Source organism: Pseudorca crassidens, chromosome 15, assembly GCF_039906515.1.
Source record: "Pseudorca crassidens isolate mPseCra1 chromosome 15, mPseCra1.hap1, whole genome shotgun sequence".
Lineage (NCBI taxonomy): Eukaryota > Metazoa > Chordata > Mammalia > Artiodactyla > Delphinidae > Pseudorca > Pseudorca crassidens.
Window position 1 is genome coordinate 23,676,165 of NC_090310.1, and position 22,234 is coordinate 23,698,398.

General features: G+C 41.8%; 1 long non-coding RNA gene across 1 annotated transcript in view; it reads left to right on the top strand.

The window, feature by feature from the left end:
- The window catches only part of LOC137207100 (uncharacterized), a 337,331-nt gene that overhangs the window by 58,496 nt on the left and 256,601 nt on the right, over window positions 1-22,234 (top strand). Inside the window, exon 2 of the long non-coding RNA XR_010934933.1 lies at window positions 5,558-5,638. This is a non-coding gene — a long non-coding RNA (uncharacterized lncRNA). The remainder of the gene's footprint in view (window positions 1-5,557; window positions 5,639-22,234) is intronic.

Genomic DNA, 22,234 nt, shown 5'->3' on the forward strand with positions numbered 1-22,234 from the left:
TGGATGAATGAATGAATGGTCACTAGTTGAATGGCTTCAGGGAGACCCTGTGATAAGGACTTCCTGAAGGATCCTGGTCCTATTTGGTACTGGGAATTTTCTTTTCTTTCTTTCTTTCTTCTTTTAAAATATTTATTTATTTGGCCGCACCTGGTCTTAGTTGCGGCATGCAGGATCTAGTTCCCTGACCGGGGATAGAATCTGGGCTCCCTGCATGGGGAGCACAGAGTCTTAACCACTGGACCACCAGGGAAGTCCCGGTACTGGGAAGTTTCTAGACTAAGGGTTGACAACCTTTTTCTGGAAAGGACCAGGTAGTAAATATTTTCCGCTTGCTGGACCAGATGATTGACTGGGTTGACTGGGTTTCCCCATCTGTAAAAAGGAAAATAGTAATAGTTCCTAGCTCATATGATTATTATGAAGGTTCCATAAGCTAATATATGTGGTGTTTAAAGTGGCTGGTACATAATCTCGCTTGGGTTTTAGCTGTTATTTTGGGGCTTTCATATGGTGGGGACAAAGGCAAGAAGCGCATTCATCAGTAACGAAACACATGTTACTATCAGCTAGAAGAAAGCATGGCAAATAGAAACCCTACTGGATTTCCACATGGGTGTCAGTGACAGGCGGCCTTGATTAAAGACCTGAGAAGTCACAGTGGGAAGAGCCGCCTTGTTCCCAGAGGAAAATGACAATCTGCAGAAAGAAGCAGCACAAGGCTTAGGGTGGGAGAGCTGGAAAGAGAGGCACAGCAGAATATTACTGAATCATTGTAATATTTTCCCTAGGAAAGTCCCAGGGGTCCTTGCGGAGGCCTTAATCGCCTATTCTAGGCGGCAGAAGCTTAATTCCTCACTCTTTGCGAGCTGTGCTCCCTATGGCCTCTGTCTGTCTCCGTTAGAGCCTAATCATATTTGAAAGTAGTTTTTATCTGTGATTATTCATCCGTATGTGAGGAGCTTACGTGTCTAAGCTGCCACTTCCATCAAATCCAAGCACGTGGTCCCCTTAATACACACAGGCCTAGGGCTGGCGAGAAAAGCAGTCCCCACCCCCATCCCCGCAGGGAGAGTCTAGCGAATTAGAGGAGACCAGCTCTGGGGCGGGGTGGAGGGGGGGAAGGGGGAAGGGAAGGCAGAGGGTGGCGGCGTTGGCATTGAGACCTGAGGCAAAATAACTGATAATATAAGGAACTACAGTCAGGCCTCTAAATCGACAGGTGGGCTTGTCCTAAGGCATGGCTTCTCAGACTTTAATAAGATGGTGTCTGTGAAGATTAAATATTAGCTTAGAGAACAATATTTCATTTTCACTGGCTCTTTCTAAACTGTGGGAGATGATGTGCCGGGCTAAGTTTAATGCTACGCACATGTTTCAGGTTAATTCCGTGTTAAATTGTGGTGGGGATTAGAGGGGAATTTCACCGCCCTTCAAAAGGTGGTGGGATGCTGACATGGGGGCGGGGAGCCAGCCCACGGGGCAGGCCAAGGACAAAGGTGCAGGGCACCAGGCTAGAGCAAAGACAAAGCTTTTTGATTGCCCCGTTTCTCCTACTGATTTTTTGGTTTTGTTTTTTTCAGTTTTGTGATATAATTCATTACCCATTTAAGGTGTACAGTCCAGTGGGTTTTAGTATATTCACAGTTTTTGCAACCATACCACAATCAATTTTAGAACAGTTTCATGCCAAAGAAGAATCCCCATACCCATTAGCAGTCACTCCCCATTTCTCACCAACCTCCTAGCCCTGGGCAACCACTAATCTACTTTCTGTTTCCATAGATTCACCTATTCCGGACATTACATGTAATTGGAATCATACAGCATATGGTCTTTGCAACTGGTTTATTTCACTTAGCATCATGTTTTCAAGGTTCATCCATGCTGGAGCATGCATCAGTGCTTCATTCCTTTTTATGGCTGAATAATATTCCATTGTATGGACATACCACATTTTATTCATCCATTCATCTGTTGATAGACATTTGGATTGTTTCCAGTTTTTGGCTATTATAATCATTTGTTACAAGGTTTTGTGTGGACATATGTTTTCATTTCTCTTGGATATATACCTAGGAATGGAATTGCAGGGTCTTGTGGTATCTCTCTGTTTAACCTTTTGAGGAACTACCAGACTGTTTTTCAAAGTGGCTGTACCACATTACATTCCCAACAGCACTGTGTTCTCTGTATCTTCACCAATATTTGTTATTATCTCTTCTTTTGATTATAGCCATCCTCGTGCTTCCCATCATATTGTTTAATCATAGTCTTAATGACCATTCCATCAATGTGTTGGGTTGGCCAAAAAGCTCGTTTCTGTTTTTCCATTACATCTTATGGAAAAACCTGAACTAACTTTTTGGCCAACCCTATATTACCTAGAAGGAGCACTTTTTGGAAAATGTGCTCAGGGGTGCAATTGTTACTCTATCTCTCACAGCTAGACCACAGGTCCAGATGTGCAGGTCACCACCTGCTATTTGTAGGGTTTGAGTTAAGAGTACAAACAGAGGCTCACATACTGTATGTTTACATATTTAAATGTAAATCAATATCTGTTTTATCCTCCTGCCTTGGTAAATAAACCTTCATAGTGACAAAATTAAAAAATTCAAATAAAGCTAAGGTTTTTGTTTTGTTTTGTTTTGTTTGGTATTTTGGCCATGCTGTGCAGCATGTGGGATTGTTTCCTGACCAGAGATTGAACCCAGGCCTCCACAGTGAAAGCACTGAATCCTAACCACTAGGCCACCAGGGAACTCCCCGAAAGCTAAGATTTTTATATGACCAAAGGTTGGCACAATATTTAAGACTATTCAGTTAAATTACTGGATGCTTTTTGGATAGTCTGTAAGTGGGCTGGCTGGCAATGTTTGGATGAGTAAGAAAAGACACCTATAATTCATAAATTATATTTTCCTTAAAATTTCTTGCCTTAATTTTAGCAAAATCACTAATAGTGTTTTTATAATCAAGATTTTCACTAATTTGTGTTTATTGACAATAATGATTTTGTGATTATAAATGAAATATAATTGGATTTAAAATATTCAATATTTGGATATAGTTTCACCAAGAAAATATATTACAGGTAAAAATTAAAAAATTAAAATTATAACCGATATGTGTTTTAAAAAAAGTTATTTCTTCCTGAGGTAGTCAAAATAATTTATTAAAATTAAAAGGTAAAATACAAATTATAAATAAATGTTAATAATTTAAATATTCAAATATTGAAAGTCGATATTTGAATACTTTAATATTTAATAGTCAAATATTGAAATATTCAAAATTTAATTTTTAACATTTTAATTAGATTTTATTGCATGTTTTTATTTAAAAACTATTCATAATTCTAATTTTCCATGTCCATTCAGTCATCAATGCCAAGAATCAGTATTATGGTCCTATGTTATGCCCAGACTTCTACATATACAAAATTAAGAGTAATATGAATTATTTAGTACTCCAGCATTTTTCTCGGCCACCACGTGCAGCGATTGCAAATGCCATACTGATTCCTGCAAAGGTCCAGAGCCACAAATTGGAACACAAAGGGAAGCTAGAAATAAGCTTGCCTCACCATGGGGAAATGGTGCTATGTTGTGCAAGAATCTATCGCAGTGACTCTATCCGAGAGACAGTATCTGACAAGTTAGTTCATTTGTCCTCTCTCTCACCTAAGCGCTCCTGCCACTCAGACCACCCCCCCGGCACCCCCCAGGCAGTGCTCATCTCTGCTTTGGCATTGGCACCACACCCCAATCTTCAAGCCGTTTGACACCGTTGCCTTCCGTTTTGAGGACAGAGGTCAAGATCTTGGAGAGGTGTTTCTCTGGGGCTTGAATGGTATCGCTCATCAGAGTGGATGTTTTGGGTAATGGGTCATGCTTTGATGGTGCTAGGTACAGATCCCAAGTGATAGAGGTGCCCCCTGTTGTTCAGGTCTGAGGGTTGTCCTACAGGTGTGTGTGGGGGAAGAGGGATTTGAGGAAGAGCTTCTGGGCTTTAACACCTGGATGGCATCTTGAAGTGCATAACCCATCTTCTTTTGATGCTTGTGGGAACTTTTCTCCATATTTCTCATCTGGGCAGTATTTTCTCACTTCTGATTTTACGGTTCTGTGAATAGTACTAAGAGCTAAGACTCTTATGGGTCAGAGTGGTGGGCTTTTCCATTTTATTTAAGGATGCAAGTATTATTTTCCTAATAATGGTTGGTTTTGGTTTTGTGGACCAAAAGCATTGCTACAAACACCTATTCTCAAATATTCTTATCCACAGATAAAGAACTAGGTAAATGCTATGGTGCTGGATAAAAAAGTCAACAACAAACCACCCAACGTTACTTGAGCAATTTTATTTGACTATTAGCAGAGAATATTTTGCACTAGAGGCTTATATCAAGTAATAACTGAATGTTAAGCAAACAGGCCATCAATTATTAAAATGCAGCTGCTATTAATGTAATCCTTTACATTTCAGTAACACCAGCATTTGGAGGGGGGATGTAAAGCTGGTTAGAATTATCTGATGTGCAAAATAAGAATAGAACCATGGTCCCTTTGCAAAAAATGTTTTTGGAGGATTTAGCTCTAAATTTTCCATTTAGGAGTGGGTTGTGACTGGGAAAGAGAGGTGTAAAATCCAGTCTGATGTAGAAATATCTGATCAAGATGTCAGCACAAGCAATATTCTGAAGGCTTAGCGCTCTTGCAGGCCCAAAGCTTACCTTTAATACAGGATGCAGGTAATTTTCTGTATTGGCCCAACTTAGGACAACTTCTTTTTGTGAACACATTTTCTTTTACTTAGTTTTTGGAATATAGACAATACATTTGCATGGTTAAAAAACTAAAAAGTAAAAAAAAAAACAGTGAAAACTCTTCCTCCCATTTCTGTCTCTATCTACCTGCCCCCCATTCCCCTCGACAATAAATCACTGCCATCATTTTTATGTATCTATACAGCACACAGAGAGCTTCCTCATTCTTTACTTCTAGCCACGGAGTACCCTATTATGCTTTGCAGTATACTGTTTAACCAGTCTACTCTAGATGGACAGTGGGTTGTTTCCAATTATTTCTTAAGCTATACACACTGCAGTGAATAACCTTGTACATGCATGATGTTACATATATTTAGGATAAATTTCCAGATGTGGAATTGCTGGGTTAAATTGTAATATGCATTTATGATTCTGATAGATACTGCCAAATTTCCCTCCATGGGGACAGTAGCCATTTGTGCTCCCGGTAGCAATGAATGCGAATGTCTGCTTCCCCAGGAAGAACGGTTTGCGTGGAGACTATCCCACTGGGCACCAACTTTTAGGAGAGAATAGCGCTTGCACCTTCGTTTCCTCATCTGTGAAACGGGGCTTTAAGAGTACCTACAGCCTCTGGTAGCTGGGAAAGTCCCATGAACTAATGCACACAAAAAGCACTGAGCTCAGTTCAGACATAGTAAACGCTTAAAAAATGCTGTCAGTTATTACGTGGGTCAAATAAATAATGCCACTTAGAGATTGTTCCATCTCTGCCTCTGTTAGGAGATGGTGTGTTAACATCTATGTCATGAAGCTACAAAGGCACTGAACATCTTCTTGGAGGAAGAGGAATCTTGGTTCTAGGTAAGCAAATGTGAGCCCCTCTGTTGGGTGTGGTTGGAGGAAACTGGAGGTTGCGAGCGGAAGAGGGAGGTGATGAGGCAGCGCAGCAGGAGCAGAGACTCTGCAGTGAGCCCTGCAGAGGGAAAGCAGATCTGCGCTTCAGCGTGCTTTGACACCAAACCCCATCTCCAAGTGGAGTTGGCAGCATAGCTTTATGGTTGGAAGCTCTTTCTCTGGAGTCAGACAGCCCTGGGTTCAAATCCCGGCTCTGTCACTTGCTAGTAGGGCGACCTTGGGCACATTCACATTTCTGCTCCTCATGCTGTTCGTCTGTCATCTGAGGACAAATGCCACAGTAGAAGCATTTCCAGGCTGCTTGTACGTTCACAGGGAGACTGTGAGGATTACATGATGTAATAGTTCTAAGGCACAGATCATCGTGCCTGGCACACATAAATATCAGCAACTATTAAGGGCATCAAACGAATAGGGCTTTACAAGTTCTGTGTCTCTGTGGCGGAAGAGAGACCCCGAGGGGGTGCACATTAACAAATCCAAGTCATGAAATCAGAAAAGGCCCATTCGGATGGATGTACAGTTAGAGGAAAAAATGCCTCTTAGCAGGCATGTTATTTGTTACAAAGCAAAACGAATCTGTAAGCATCGTATTGCAGATGCAGGGGAGGGAGATCCTGAAAAAATTTCCTGCAGTCTTGAGACAGCAGATGGAAAATGAGTTGTATGGTACTGATTGCTGCTAATTTAAGACATAGGAAAATCACTGATAATCTCTCAGCGTTCTCTGCTTTTTTATGTTATTTATTAAAGGTAAAATAGTCATACTTTTTCATACATTATCTTTATCCCTTTGTCTCATTTTCACATTAAGGACGTATGTTCCTTAAACACGTCTACTGCTTCTACTTAGTTTTCTCAACCCACCACTCTTTGTAAGAATTAAATCCTTGTGCTTGGGATTCATCAACTGTGCACTCTCCTTGCCTGGAAGGCCCTAATCTGTCTGCTCTGCTTTGCAGGCTCCTACTCTTCAATCAGCCATCACCTTCTTTGTGAAAATGTTCAATACCACCAGCCATCAATGGCTCTTTCTTCTTTGATTCCATGGGACACTGTCAGTGTTTCCTTTATAGCATCTTTTATTTTAGGCTCTAGTTTTTTGTGTGCACATCTATCTCTCCCTTTGCACTGGGAAGTCTTTGTCAAAGATTGTGTCCCTCCTTCCCTTTCTTCCTTCCAAGTTTGTCAAACATGTATTGTCAGGCCCCGTGACAGGTCTGGAGGGAAGATTGCAACACAGTGTGGGAGCAATTAAAGACCCAGGCACTGAGCTTCACATGACACAATTCCCTCATTCCATCCTCTAAATGACCCTAGAGGCACCTGTTATTATTCTCATTTTACTGTTGAAAAGCTCAAGTCAGATAGGAAATAGAAGTTGCCAAAGAACATAGTTGGCTGCAAGTGGTTGCAGATTGGTGTTGGGGGAGGGTCAGGAGACCCCCTGGAGGAAGCAATGCCCAGCAAAATTGTGACCCTGAGAAGGATTTGGCCAGGTGAAGGAGAGCCAGAAAGGAATTCCAGGTGGAGGGCGCAGGTTGTGCAAGAACCTTACTCATCGCCTCATGCCCAATATTTGCACAGAGTGTGCCGCATAGTAGGTGCTTATTAAATATTTGTTGTAAGAATGCATTTCTGTTGCTGAAGTCCCCAGGACTGGTAGTTCAACTCTGGGTTCAAGATCATGACATTCCGCAGGGTTCTTCCAATAAGGTTTCATTTTTGCTGAGGTCCTGGGGATGCGAGGACCACTGTCCCATCTTGGTAGAGCATGTCCCCAAATTGTTTTCATTCCACCCCACAAAGATACGGTACAGAGGCGTCTTCCTCTACCTCCACCCTTTCGATGTCCAGAGAGCACGCCCCAACCCGCAGGTTAGTCAGATTGAGCAAAGCTTTGAGCATAGATGGGCAATTGCTGGGTGGACAGCTGGTAGGGTCCCTTGACTGAGGCCATCTATAGGCCACACAGCTCTGGGGTACTCGAAAACTGCCCCTTAATGATGGGGACCACACTCAGGAAACATGAATCTTAGGGAGTCTGCTTATGGTCTGGCCATACCTCCTAACTCTTCCTTCTCATCATCTCCTTCCCATCTCTCCTCTCCATAGCCTTGGGGAATATCGTTCTAGTCTAAACGGGGGTGCGGCAGATGGAGACTCTCCTCTTCCTCTTGCTTTTGCTCAAGCTGCTTTGTCAAGGACAGGAATCTTCTTTCTTTTATAGCATGGAAGTTAATACCAAGGACTCTGGAGCCAGACTGCTAGGGGTTCTCAACCTGGCTCTGCTTCTTACCAGCTTTGTGATTTGGGGGAAGATGTGGGTTTGCATACCTCAATTTTCCCACTGGTAAAATGGGGTTAGTAACAATACCCATTTCATAGGATTTTACAAGAAAATTTAAAGGAATTAAAGCATTAGGATAGGGCAGTATCTGGCACATTGTTGGTACAATGTATGTGATGATGATGATGACGATGATGACGACGACAGTGATAATGATTAAAATTACACAAACCACTTCTCTTCTGGTTCTTTCGTATACTAAAAGTTAATGGCCCATGGCCCTAACTAAATGGAAATAGTTCTTCTTTTCCTCTAAGACAAGGCGAGCTTAGACTTTCTTATTGTCTAGAGCAATAAACAAAGGGAAGAAAAAGGAAACTATTACATTTCACATTAAAATAGTACGACTGCTTACATAAATGTTATACCCAAAGTTGTTTGAGTTGATGTGTTACTCAGAACTGGAAGAAACCTAATCTAGTCCATGTACTAAAATTATGATGGGTAAACTGAGACTCAGAGAAAGGAACTGACTAATGCATGGACCACAGACACGGGGCTGGAACTTGAACCCATGTCTCCTGATCTCTTTTCATGTTCCCTGCATTGCCCCACAACCAAGGGAAGAAATACAGGGAAGAAATACAGCCATTTTTTGGAAGGTTCTCTAATTTCTTCTATGACAGTGGTGAATGAATACTTTTTGTGTGTGAAGAACCTGATAGTAAAATGTTTTCTGCTTTGTAGGCCATATGTCTCTGTCACAGCTACTCAACTCTGCCATTGCAGAGTGAAAGCAGCTATAGACACTATGCAAATGAGTGGATGTGGCTGTGTTTCAGTAAAACTTTATTTATTTATTATTTTAAAAATGTGTTTATTTAATTTATTTATTTTTGGCTGCGTTGGGTCTTCATTGGTGCACGTGGGCTTTCTCTAGTTGCAGCGACCGGGGGCTACTCTTCATTGCAGTGCCCGTGCTTCTCATTGTGGTGGCTTGTCTTTGTTATGGAGCACAGGCTCTAGGCGCGCAGGCTTCAGTAGTTGTGGCACATGGGCTCAGTAGTTGTGGCTCGCGGGCTCTAGGGCGCGGGCTTCAGTAGTTGTGGTGCACGGGCTTAGTTGCTCTGTGGCAGGTGGGATCTTCCTGGACCAGGGCTCCAACCCATGTCCCCTGCATTGGCAGGCTGATTCTTAACCACTGCGCCACCAGGGAAGTCCAGTAAAACTTCATTTATAAAAAAAGATGGTGGGCCCTCCCGTCAGGAAACTTGCACAAGCCTCTTAGATAGCCTCATCCACCAGAGGGCAGACAGCAGAAGCAAGAAGAACTACAATCCTGCAGCCTGTGGAACAAAAACCACATTCACAGAAAGAGAGACGAGATGAAAAGGCAGAGGGATATGTACCAGATGAAGGAACAAGATAAAACCCCAGAAAAACAACTAAATGAAGTGGAGATAGGCAACCTTCCAGAAAAAGAATTCAGAATAATGATAGTGAAGATGATCCAGGACCTTGGAAAAAGAATGGAGGCAAAGATCGAGAAGATGCAAGAAATGTTTAACAAAGACTTAGAAGAATTAAAGAACAAACAGAGATGAACAATACAATAACTGAAATGAAAACTACACTAGAAGGAATCAATAGCGGAATAACTGAGGCAGAAGAACGGATAAGTGACCTGGAAGACAGAATGGTGGAATTCACTGCTGTGGAACAGAATAAAGAAAAAAGAATGAAAAGAAATGAAGACAGCCTAAGAGACATCTGGGACAACATTAAACGCAACAACATTCACATTATAGGGGTCCCAGAAGGAGAAGACAGAGAGAAAGGACCCGAGAAAACATTTGAAGAGATTATAGTCGAAAACTTCCCTAACATGGGAAAGGAAATAGCCACCCAAGTCCAGGAAGTGCAGAGTCCCATACAGGATAAACCCAAGGAGAAACACACCGAGACACATAGTATCAAATTGGAAAAAATCATAGACAAAGAAAAATTATTGAAAGCAGCAAGGGAAAAACAACAAATAACATACAAGGGAGCTCCCATAAGGTTAACAGCTGATTTCTCAGCAGAAACTCTACAAGCCAGAAGGGAGTGGCATGATATACTTAAAGTGATGAAAGGGAAGAACCTACAACCAAGATTACTCTACCTGGCACGTATCTCATTCAGATTCGATGGAGAAATCAAAAGCTTTACAGACAAGCAAAAGCTAAGAGAATTCAGCACCACAAAACCAGTTTCTCATTGTGGTGGAGCATGGGCTCTAGGTGCACGGGCTTCAGTAGTTGTGGCGCATGGGCTTAGTTGCTCCATGGCATGTGGGATCTTCCCGGACCAGGGCTCAAACCTGTGTCCCCTGCATTGGCAGGTGGATTCTTAACCACTGCGCCACCAGGGAAGCCCTATGATTACTGTTTTTGACGACGTATTTTACATTTACTTGTTTTGTGTATCCCTTAATGGCTTATTGTGGATATATATGATTTTACTACTTTTGTCCTTTAACTTTCCTATTAGCTTTGTTTGTGGTTGATTTACTACTTTTACTATATATATGCCTTTACTAAAGAGATTTTTCCTTTTGTAATTTTCATGTTTCTAGTTGTGGCCTTTTCTTTTTCACTTAGAGAAGTCCCTTTAACATTGCTTGTAAAGCTGGTTTGCTGGTGTTGAACTCCTTTAGCTTTTGCTTGTCTGTAAAAGTTTTGATCCCTCCATCAAATCTGAACGAGAGCCTTGTCAGGTAGAGTATTCTTGGTGGTAGGTTTTCCCCTTTCTTCACTCTAAATATATTATGCCACTCCCTTCTGGCTCGCAGAGCTTCTGCTGCAAAGTCAGCTGATAGCCTTATGGGAGTCCCATGTATGTAACTTGTTGCTTTTCCCTTGCTGCTTTTAATATTTTATCTTTAATTATTGCCGTTTTAATTGTAATATGTCTTGGTTTGATCCTCTTTGAGTTGATCCTGTTTGCAACTCTGTGCTTCCTGGACTTGGATGTCTTTTTTCCTTCCAAGTTAGGAAAGCGTTCAGCTATTATATCTTCAGATATGTTCTCAGCCCTCTTTTCTCTCCCTTCTCCTTCTGGGACCCCTATAGTGCAAATATTAGTGTGCTTCTTTTTGTCCTAGAAGTCTCTTAAGCTGTACTCATTTCTTTTCATTCTTTTTTCTTTTTTCTGTGAAGTGTCAGAGTTTTCCACTACTCTGTCTTCCAGCTCACTGATCCATCCCTCTGTATCATTTAGTCTGTTGATTCCTTCCAGTGTATTTTTCATTTCAGTTATTGTATTTTTCATCTCTGTTTGGTTGTTCTTTATATTTTCTAACTCTGTTTAAAACTTCTCACTTCTCACTCTGTTTGTCCACACTCTCCTGAGCTCTTTGATCATCTTTACAATCATTACCTTGAACTCTTTATTGGGTTGATTGGGTGTCTCCATTTCACTTAGTTCTTGTTCTGGGGTTTTATCTTGTTCTTTCTTTTGGAACATGTTCCTCTGTCTTATCATTTTGTCTGGCTTCCTGTTTTTATTTCTGCATATGTGGTAGGTTGGTTATGTTTCCTGACTTTGGAGAAGTGGCCTTTTGTAGGAGACATTCTATGTGTCCCAGCAGCACACTCCCCTCTGGTCACCAGAGCTATATGCTCTAGGGGTGCCCCCTTTGTGGGCTGCATGGGTCCTTCTGCTGTGGTGGGTGACTGCTGTGGGTAGTCTGATGGGCACAGCTGGCTCCCAGTCCAGTTGGTTGCCAGGCCCTGCCTTGTGCAGAGGCTTCTGCCTGCTGCTTGGCAGGGCTGGGTCATGAGGCAGCTGACTGTGGAACCCTGGGGGCCCCAGGGCTACTGCTGGCTCACTGGTGTGTGGAGGTGGGGTCTAGGAGATCCCAGAGCTGGTGCCGGCCCAAGTCCTGGGGGTATTGCTGGCCCACTGGCAGGCAGAGCTGGGCCCCAGGATCTGGCTGCAGGCCCCACGAAGTAATTTTAATCTATTGCATGAGAATTATCCACTCAGTTCCCAGAGATTACCTTGCTTTATTAGGGAATAAAAAAATAAGTGGAAAGAAGAGAATATGTGTTTAGAGATGCTTTGCTTTAGTCTGAGGAAATCAGTCCACAGAAGAGGCCACAGGCGGGTTGGCAGAGTGAAGTTTAATCTTTATCAAGTAAGCGTGCAGTTAAGAAAATGCCAAGAAACATTCTGTGAGTTGCATAGTTATCTGCATCTTTTGAAATGGTTTACGATAATTATGTATTAATTATCTATTGCTGCATGATAATCACACTCAAATTTAATAGCTTAAAACAAGACATACTTATCATCTCACAGTTTCTGTGATCAGGAATCCAGGTACAGCTTATCTGCCTTCCCTGCTTCAGGGTCTCTCACAAGCTGCAGCCAAGGTGTCAGCCAGGCTGGGGTTTCATCTGAAGACTCGGCAGAGGAAAGACCCACTTCTAAGGTCCTATGGTTGTTGGCAGAATTCAGTTCTTTAAAGGTCATTGAACTGAGGGCTTCAGTTCTTAGCTGGCTGTTGGCACCCTCAGTGTCTTGCTGTGAGACATCTCCAGTATGGCAACTGGCTTCATCAGAGCATGTAAACCAAGAACGCAATAGAGCCTCCTAGCAAGATGGAACTCACAATCTCCTGTAAACTAATTATGGAAGTGACCTTTACAATCTTCTGTTGATTAGAAGTAAGTCACAGGTGTTGCCTGTCCGAAATGGAGAGGTTTACACAGGACATGAGTACCAGGAGGTGGGGATGACTGGGAGACATCTTAGAGTCTACTTGCTGCAGGGAAGGAGTAGCAGTGATCTCAGCCTATAACGAGTGACATGTTGGGAAGATCTCTGAAGCCATATTTACTCTGAAGGATGGGTGATTGTTGATGACTGTCATGGGCAGAAAAGGGGGTTATGTGCTCGTGCTGCACATTTTCCATCTCTAACTCAAAGCTCTGTTTTGCTTCTGGGAAATCTGAACTGAGGCTAGACCATTCAACCCCATAAATCTAAGTGCTGGATAAGACAGGGCCCATGTAACAGTTAGGGACTCTTTATGGCAAGCAAGAGAAAATCTAACCCAACTGGTATAAGAAAAGAGAGAATTACTGGCTTACATAACTGGAACATCCAAGAGTAAATCTCAGTTCAGGGTTTGAAGTGCTATATTTTATTTGTTTGTTTATAATTTTTATTTTTTGGATTAGTCTTATTGAGGTCATATTATGTATGGCAAAGTCCACACTTTTCAGTGTACAATTCAGTGGGTTTTGACAAACACATCCAGTCATGTGATCACCACCACAGTCAGGATATAGAACGTTTCTATTTCCATCCCCCCCCCAAAATCCCTTCTATCCCTTTGTAGTCAACTTTTCCTGCTACTCTCAGCCCCCAGCAACCGCTAATCAGAATATCTTTTAAATGGAATCATACAGCACGTTGCCTTTCTTCCCCCGGCTGCACTGGGTCTTCGTTTCTATGCACAGGCTTTCTCTAGTTGTGGCGAGTGGGGGCTACTCTTCGTTGTGGTGCGAGGGCATCTCATTGTTGTGGCTTCTCTTGGTGCGGAGCACGGGCTCTAGGCATGTGGGCTTCAGTAGTTGTGGCACGCAGGCTCAGTAGTTGTGGCTTGCAGGCTTAGTTGCTCCGCGGCATGTGGGGTCTTCCTGGACCAGGGCTTGAACCTGTGTCCCCTTCATTGGCAGGTGGACTCTTAACCACTGCACCACCAGGGAAGTCCGTGTGTTGCCTTTTGAGCCTGGTTTCTTTCATTCAGCATAATGCCTTTGAGATGCACCATGTCATTGCATGCATCAGTAGTTGATTCTTTTTTTATTACTGAGTAGTAGCTGATTCTATAGAAGTACAATTTTTTTAACATCTTTACTGGAGTATAATTGCTTTACAATGGTGTGTCAACTTCTGCTCCACAACAAAGTGAATCAGTTATACATATGTTCCCATACAGTTATTTTTTATCCATTAACTAACTGAAGGAAATTTGTCTTGTTACCATTTTTTGCAACTTCACATCAAACTACTGTAAACATTTGTGCATAGGCTTTTTTTGTGATACAGGTTTTCATTTTTCTGGTAAAAATGAATTTAACACCTACTAGTGGAATCGGTGGTTCATATAGTAAATCTATGTTTAACTTTATAAGAAGCTGCCAAATTATTTTCCAAAATGGCTGCACCATTCTGCATTCTCATCAGCGGTGAATGAGAGTCCCGATTGCCCCGTATCCTCACCAATACTTGGTATCACCAATTTTAGCCATTCTAATAGGTGTGCAGTGGTATCTCAAGGTGTTTTTTGTTTGTTTGTTGCGGTACGCGGGCCTCTCACTGTTGTGGCCTCTCCCGTTGTGGAGCACAGGCTCCGGATGCGCAGGCTCAGCGGCCATGGCTCACGGGACCAGCCGCTCCGCGGCATGTGGGATCTTCCCGGACTGGGGCACGAACCCGTGTTCCCTGCATCGGCAGGCGGACTCTCAACCACTGCGCCACCAGGGAAGCCCTCAAGGTGGTTTTAATTTGCATTTTCCTAATAACTAATGATGCTGATTATCTTTTTATGTGTTTATTTGCTATCTATATAACCTCTTTGGTGAAGTGACTATGCATATCTTTTGCCCATTACAAAATTTTATTCTTACCTATTTTGAGGATAAACACAATTCTTAGAATTCTCATAGGTCAAGTTTGAGTGAATAGAAGCAACTGCAATAACTATAGAAAGGGGCCTATTGTAAAAATATAAAATATGCAAAAGAACATAGAACTCAAGGGGCGATAAAATAACAAAATAACATATAAAATTATATTGCTGTTTTATTATTGAGTTTTCAGAGTTCTTTATATATTCTGAATGCAAATTCTTTACCAGAAATGTATTTTGCAAATACTTTATCCCAGCCTGTGGCTTTCATTTTCATTATCTTAACAGTCTCTTGAAGTTTTAAAAAGTCAGTGAGGCCCAGTTTATCAGTTCTTTCTTCTATGGATCATGCTTTTGGTGTCATGTCTAAGAAATCTTTGCTTAACTCACGATCAAAAAATTTTCTTCTGCGTTTTCTTCTAGAAGTTTTGTAGTCTTAGGTCTTACATTTAAGTCTATGATCCATTTTGAGTTAGTTTTTGTATAAAGTATGTGTCAAAATTTATTCATTTATTTGCAAATGGCTACCCAATTATTTCAGCACAATTTTTTAAAAGAGACTATCCTTTCTCAAATTGCCTTCACACACTTGTAAAACACGATTGACCCAGTATTGGTTTCTTTCTGGGCTCTCTATCTTGTCCCTTTGAACAAGGCTATGTGTCCTCAGAGATGGCTGCATTTTCATGTAAGCTTTTTTTCATGGTCTCAGGATGGCTGACAGGTGCTCCTGGAACCCCGCTATTCAGCTTTATGTGTAGTGAAAGACAAGCATCTTTGGCCCAGTATTCTCCACAAAAATCCTAAATCCTGAGTTAGACTGCATCTGTTAGGATCAATTTAGGTCATGTGACACTAAATTGGGACACTGTTAAGAACATGAGTCACCTCTCCACCTGTAGAACTAGGAATGGACCTGGTGTGGGGCTGCATCCATGCACAGGGGGCACTTTCTCCTGATTCACCTGCCCAGGTGGGGCACCTTTTCCCATTTTACACAAAGGTATTTTATAGGCTGGAGGACGCCCTGGTCTAGGCCTTGAAGGTTGACCCATCTCTAAGTTCACCACCAATGGCTGCATTTATCAGCTTCTCTTGGCACAGATTAGTGGTGTTGCCAGGATGCTGACAAAATGTTTCTGGATAACTCCATGCCCTCTTCTACCTTTTCTGTTTGCCTTTTATTGATTCTTCTCTCCTCCCTTTCTAAGCCTGAGCCAGGAACCCTCCTGTTATTAAAAGCAGTCCCAGTTGCCCATACCTTTCATTTCCTTTGAATTACATTAATTGCCTGACAGCTAAAAAGTGAGCTGCTATTTTCAGATTTTAGCTGTTGGTCGGCAAGAAATATTTACCAGCTCCTGCAGACTTATAAAGATGCCACAGAGATGCCTGGAGACTAACAGTCAGAACATACAACAGCAAAAAAACACTATTTTTCAAGGTTAAATGCTCAGAATGCTAAAAAGAAATTGTCCATAAAGCAAAATAGGGATTCGGAAGCAAGCAGCCTGTACCCTGGATAAAAGAAAGGAGCCGGAGGTTTAAAATAAGATTTCACAGCTTCACAATAATTATGAATTTAATAAGGGGAACTTTATTTTTAATTTAGTTCCAGTCTGGCAGCCCGTCTCCTCCCTCCTGCCCTCTCTCCACGGCATAATAATGCTTTTTAATGTAGTCCTAAGGCTGAGGTCACAGTGAGCGCCGGGAAAGGGCCCCAGCCATAAGATTTTCTGATGAAGCAATATTAGACAGATAATGTTCCTGCCTCTCTGCAAGCAGATGGGACTAACTCTCACTGGCTTTACTCCCTCCTGGCAGTCAGAGATGTGTCTTGCTATGTAGGAAGACAGTAGGTTCTGAAAATTCCAAGACAGGAAGATTTTTTTCCCTGATAGGTCCGCAGGCGTTGTCTCCTGTTCTTCATGAGCAGAGTAATAAAACTCAGCGAAGGCCACCAAGCATGGTCACAGACCCCCAGGACAACTTCCGCTCCAATGCTTACTTTCCCCCCAAACAGGGTAATTTAAATGTGGTTGGTAAAGGACCACAGATTTTCCCAAAATGCTCTTCCATAGATTACCTTTCAGTGCAAGCTGTTTTCAGGGCCATACATATTCATTTATTTGTTGTTCATTCATTCATTCAACAAATATTTGTTGAAGACCTATTTTTTTGAGGTGTTCTTTTTTATCAAGGTTAAATTGAATGAATTTAACACAAAATGAATCAATTTAAAGTGAGCAAATCTGTGGCATTTAGTATTGTTTTGGCCAAAAAATTCATACAGTTTTTTTCTGTACGATGACTCTATAAATATAGTAGCACTTAGTTGTCTTTAACTTCATTTAAACAATTTTATTAGATTGTATTGTGTCATATCAGTGTGCATTTAAAAAAAAACTTATCAAAATTGGTGAATTTTTGTGTAGCCATTTTAATACTGAAGATGGAAGAAAAAAAGCAACATTTTTGGCATATTATGCTTCATGATTTCAAGAAAGGTAAACACACAACTGAAACGCAAAAAAAAGATTTGTGCAGTGTATGGAGAAGGTGCTGTGACTGATCAAACGTGTCAGAAGTGGTTTGCGAAGTTTCCAAGATTCTTTATCACCCAAAATAAAAACACATACCCATTAAACAGTTACTTCCTCCAGCCTCTGGTATTTACCAGTATGCTTTTCTGTCTCTTTTGATATGCCTATTCTTGATATTTTATATAAGTGAAATCATGTAATGTGAGACCTTTTGTGTCTGGTTGCTTACACTTTGTATACTGTTTTCAAGGTTCATCTGCATTGTAATGTGCATCAATACATCATTCTTTTTATGGCTGAATAATATTTCATTTTATGGATATACCATAATTTGTTTACCCACTCATCTGTTGATGGACATTTGAATTGTTTCCATGTTTTGGGCTGTTGTGAAAGGGGTGCTGTACATTCATGTACCATTTGTTTGAATATCTGTTTTGATTCTTTGGGGAGTAGAATTGTTGGGTCATAGGGTAATTCTATGTTTAGCTTGTTGAGGAACTGCCAAAGTGCTTTCTCCGGGACTGCACCATTTTACATTCCCATATCAAATGCTCTTCTACAGAAGAGCATTTCATAATGCTCAGTTTTGTTCATGGTGGACACATCATGAACAAAATTAACCCTTACATTCTAGCAGAGGGAGGTAGACAATAAAATATAAACATAATAAATAAATATGTACAGTGTAGAGAGTGATCTGTCCTAGGCAAAAAGAAAAAGTAAAGCAGGGGTGTCACAGGCAGAGGGAACAGTAAGTGCAAAGGCCCTGGGGTACCTGGCTTGTTTGAGGATCAACAAGGAGGCCAATGTGGCTGGAGCAGAGTGAGCAGGGGCTGGGGAGCAGGGTGAGGGAAGAGATCAGAAAGGTAAGATCATGTGGAGCCTTAAGAGCTATTGAAAGGACTTTGCTTTTGAACTGAGTGACATGGAAAGCCATGGGAGGGTTTTGAGCATAGAACTAATGTTTAAAAAGGAGGCATTGCAATAATCCAGGTGAGACATGATGGTGGATCATACCAGAGTTGGAGTGGTGGAGGTGAAGAGAAATGGTCAGATTCTGGATATAGTTTGAAGGTAGCGCCAATGGAATTTCTTTATGAATTGGATGACGATTGTGTGTGAGTCCAGGATAACTCCGAAGTGTCTGACATCAGCGACTGGAAGGAAGGAATTGCCATCATCCAGTATGGGACAAGCAGTGGATAGAATAGGGTTTGTGGGGAGAAGATCAATCAGTTTTGGACATGTTGTGTTTGAGATGCTTCATCAACACTAGACGTCTATTAAACTTTAGTCTTTGGAGCTTGTATTGGAGGACAGATCTGAGAGAGAGGGGTTGGAATGGCTGGCATTTAGCATGGAAGCAACATAGAAGCATATAGTACAGATAGAGGTAGTAGCTTGCTCCACTGTGATTTCAGGGGAAGTCTTTTATCAGGGGTCACAGAATGATTTCTTCAGGAGGCAGTTATGCCTGGTGAAAATAATAAGGGATGAAGATGGTGGCAAAATGAAGAACATAGCTCCTGGCTAAAGGAGACTCAGATAGGCTAATTTTCCCATATGAGGAGCCAGGCTTAGTGTTGTTAGATCTTCAGATTTTTCAAGGAAAACGGAAAGTCTGGATTCTTATGTGAAGTCTCCAAATTAAAAAAATAAACTAGCCAACACATATAAGACATTATTTTTGTCAACCGGGGAAATTGGAATATGAACTATATGTTACACGATATTACGGCATTATTGTTCATTTTCTGAGGTGTGGTAATGGTATTGTGGATATACTGGAAATGGAGAATAGCCTTATTATTAAGAAACTTCCAGGGAAGTATTCCAGAGTGAAATACTCTGTTGTCTGCAACTTATTTTCAAATAGTTCAGAAAAAAGTGTGTGTGTGTGTGTGTGTGTGTGTGTGTGTTAGGGATCTCTGAATATAATTATACTATTATTTGAACTTTTCTTTAAATTTGAGAATTTTCAAAATAAGAAGTTATGTGGGCTGTGGAGTGGGAAAGCATAGGCCCAAGAAAAATATCTGCGGGAGGAGGTGACCTAGAGGGGTTGACAGTTTCTAACCTCTTCCCTGATAAAATATTATTTTGGTCTCGTTACCTTTGTTATGGAAACAACCTTTTTATATATATGCAGATTCCTCAGGACTGTTAGTGTTCCCCAAATAGGGAAAATATCTTCTTCCTTGAAAAACTTTGGCCTCCACTAGATAGGAAGAGCTCAGAAGCAAAATGATGGTTCCTAGTGGTGTATCTACAAATTATGCTGGACCAAAGGAGAGGAATTCAGTCATTGTGGTTCCTACAAAATGGTAGGAATGAGACTAAAATCCTGGCCTTGCAGGAAAGACACCATCTTGAAAGTTTGCTGTGATGAATTCATTAGCAGACACACAACAGAAATACAGGACACATGCCTTCCTCTGTCTCGTTTGCCCTCCTTCTGTCTGCATAACTGACTCCTGAAATCCCTTGTAGATCTATGCTTTAATTACTCAGAGTTTGGGATCCACCTAATCTGTAAACTCTCCTTGATGTATTTATTTTCAGAACTTGGGACAGGGCTCAGCAAACGGCACTCACTCAGGAAGTACCTTTTGAAAGAATGAGAGAATGTTCATCTACCTATGGCCATTGCTAGACAAAGGAATCTGCTTTTTATGTCATGTCTGTTATTTGTTTGGGAGGGACTTGTGTGAGATTTCCTGTATGAGTTTGGGAAATGCTGAGAGATCTTATTTTTGGTGTTCAATTTTAGGTTCTTACTCCTACATAGGCCACAGGACAGGTCCCTCTTAAGGAATATAAAGAAGCCATGTTCAGATTTCAGGTTCCTCATAAATCTGCTTCCTGTGTTATCATTTTTTATCTGCCTACTTCTCTTTCCCCTGGGTTTGAAGGAAGCGCTTTACCTTAGAAATGATTCACTACTCCTGGGCCACCGAGGGCTTTGAAAGCCACACGATAGAAGTTTCACCTCAAATCCCCCCATTTATAATCATGGGGGAAAGCTGGATGTTATCCAGCTTTGGGAGTTATCAATGATTTCACAAAACTCAACCTTTGTCCCTCATGTGTCCATTTTTCAAAAACTTACTACTCAAAGTCATTGCCCCTGAGGAAACATTTATCTTTAGTTTGACATCTTTTGCACTGTATCTCTTTTCAATCCTCCCTTCTAACATAGGATAAATGGCTTTGTGGGATTTGGAATAAGAGTTGCATATTGCAGTATGAGTGTGTAGAAATCCTGCTCCCCTCCCCCATATCCCTGGGTCAGAAGATGAGGGGATAACCAGTAAAGACAAACGGATTTGGGTGATGTGATGGGTTGAATTGTGTAACCCTCCCCCCCTACACTGCCCCCACCATTCATTGTTGAGGTCCTAACCTCCAGGGCTTCAGAATGTGATTTTATTTGGAGACAGGGCTATTGCAAATGTAATTAGTTCAGATGAGGTCATCCTGGAGTAGGGTGGGCTCCTAATCCAATATAACTGGTGTCCCTGTAAAGAGGGGACCTTTGGAGATAAACACATGCACAGGGAGAACACCATGTGAAGATGAAAGCAGAGATATAAGTCAAGGAATGGCAGAGATTGCCAGCAAGCCATCAGTTGCTAGAAGGGAGGCAAGGAACGGATTTCCTCACAGCCCTCAGAAGTAATCAACCCTGCCAGTACTTTGATCTCAGATTTCCAGGCTCCAGAACTGTGAGGCAATAAATTTCTGTTGTTTAAGCCACCCAATTCATGGTCTTTTGTTATGGCAGCCACTGGAAACCAAAGCAGGTGATACGTTTATATTTGTCTAAGGGCCTGTATTTGCTTGGGAGGTGATGTATAATAGTATAGTGGTTAAGTATTTGAATTTTTAGAACCAGATACCTTGAGTCTGAATTCCAGCTGCGTAATCTGGGAAAATTACTTATTATCTCTAGGTTTCCAGTTTCCTCCGAATAAAATGGAGAATAATAGAGATTTGGACCTTACGGTACTGTCACGAGGATTAAATGAGATAATGTATTTTAAAGTGCTAAGACAAATACCTGGCACATAGTAAGCACTTGATGAGTGGTATTATTATTGGTAATAATTGGCAATATTTATTGACTCCAAAAGAGACCTTTGCTACGTAGAGTTTAAAAATTGCTCCTCGGACCACACCTAGCCAACAGATGGAACGTCCCCTCTCTCTGACCCCTGCTCTCAAGGTTAATGGGCTGGGGCTCTGTGCCATCTCTATGCCCTTTTGGGGACTTCATCTCTCTGTTGGTCAGGGCTTGTTATAATTGATACACAAGAAGATCCACTTGCCACTTAAGCAAGCGAAAGCAAGATGGTTCTAGAAACTGGACGGGAATTCAGAGTGACCAGACAGTTACCAGGATCATGCATTCATTCTCATTCAAACAACACATATTTCTTGAAAGTCAGTGGGCTCAGTGCAGGATCGGACTCAGCGTGGGCTGTTTCTTTTATCTCCCGTGAGCAGGGGAAGGGCTGCAGCATAATCATTATTCCACAACAACTGCCACTTATTGAAACGTGTGTCGGGTGCTGGACATCCCCTTAGAACCATCACCCTTTAAAATTCTGTAAAGTTAGACAGTATTATCATCCCCATTTTACAGATAAGGAAACTGAGACACAGAGTGGCTGTTAATCACATGTAGCTAATGGCAGAATGAGGATTTGAACTCACATCTCTCAGACTCGAAAGCCCATGTTCTGAGTCACTGCCTCAGCAGCACCAGGAATCGAGTGCTCTTAGGTGTGTATTTGAAATAGATTGTGAGGAAACCCATTATAGAATGCAATGCTGGGGCTTCCCTGGTGGCGCAGTGGTTGGGAGTCCGCCTGCCGATGCAGGGGACGTGGGTTCGTGCCCCGGTCCGGGAAGATCCCACATGCCGTGGAGCGGCTGGGCCCGTGAGCCATGGCCGCTGAGCCTGCGCGTCCCAAGCCTGTGCTCCGCAACGGGAGAGGCCACAACAGTGAGAGGCCCGA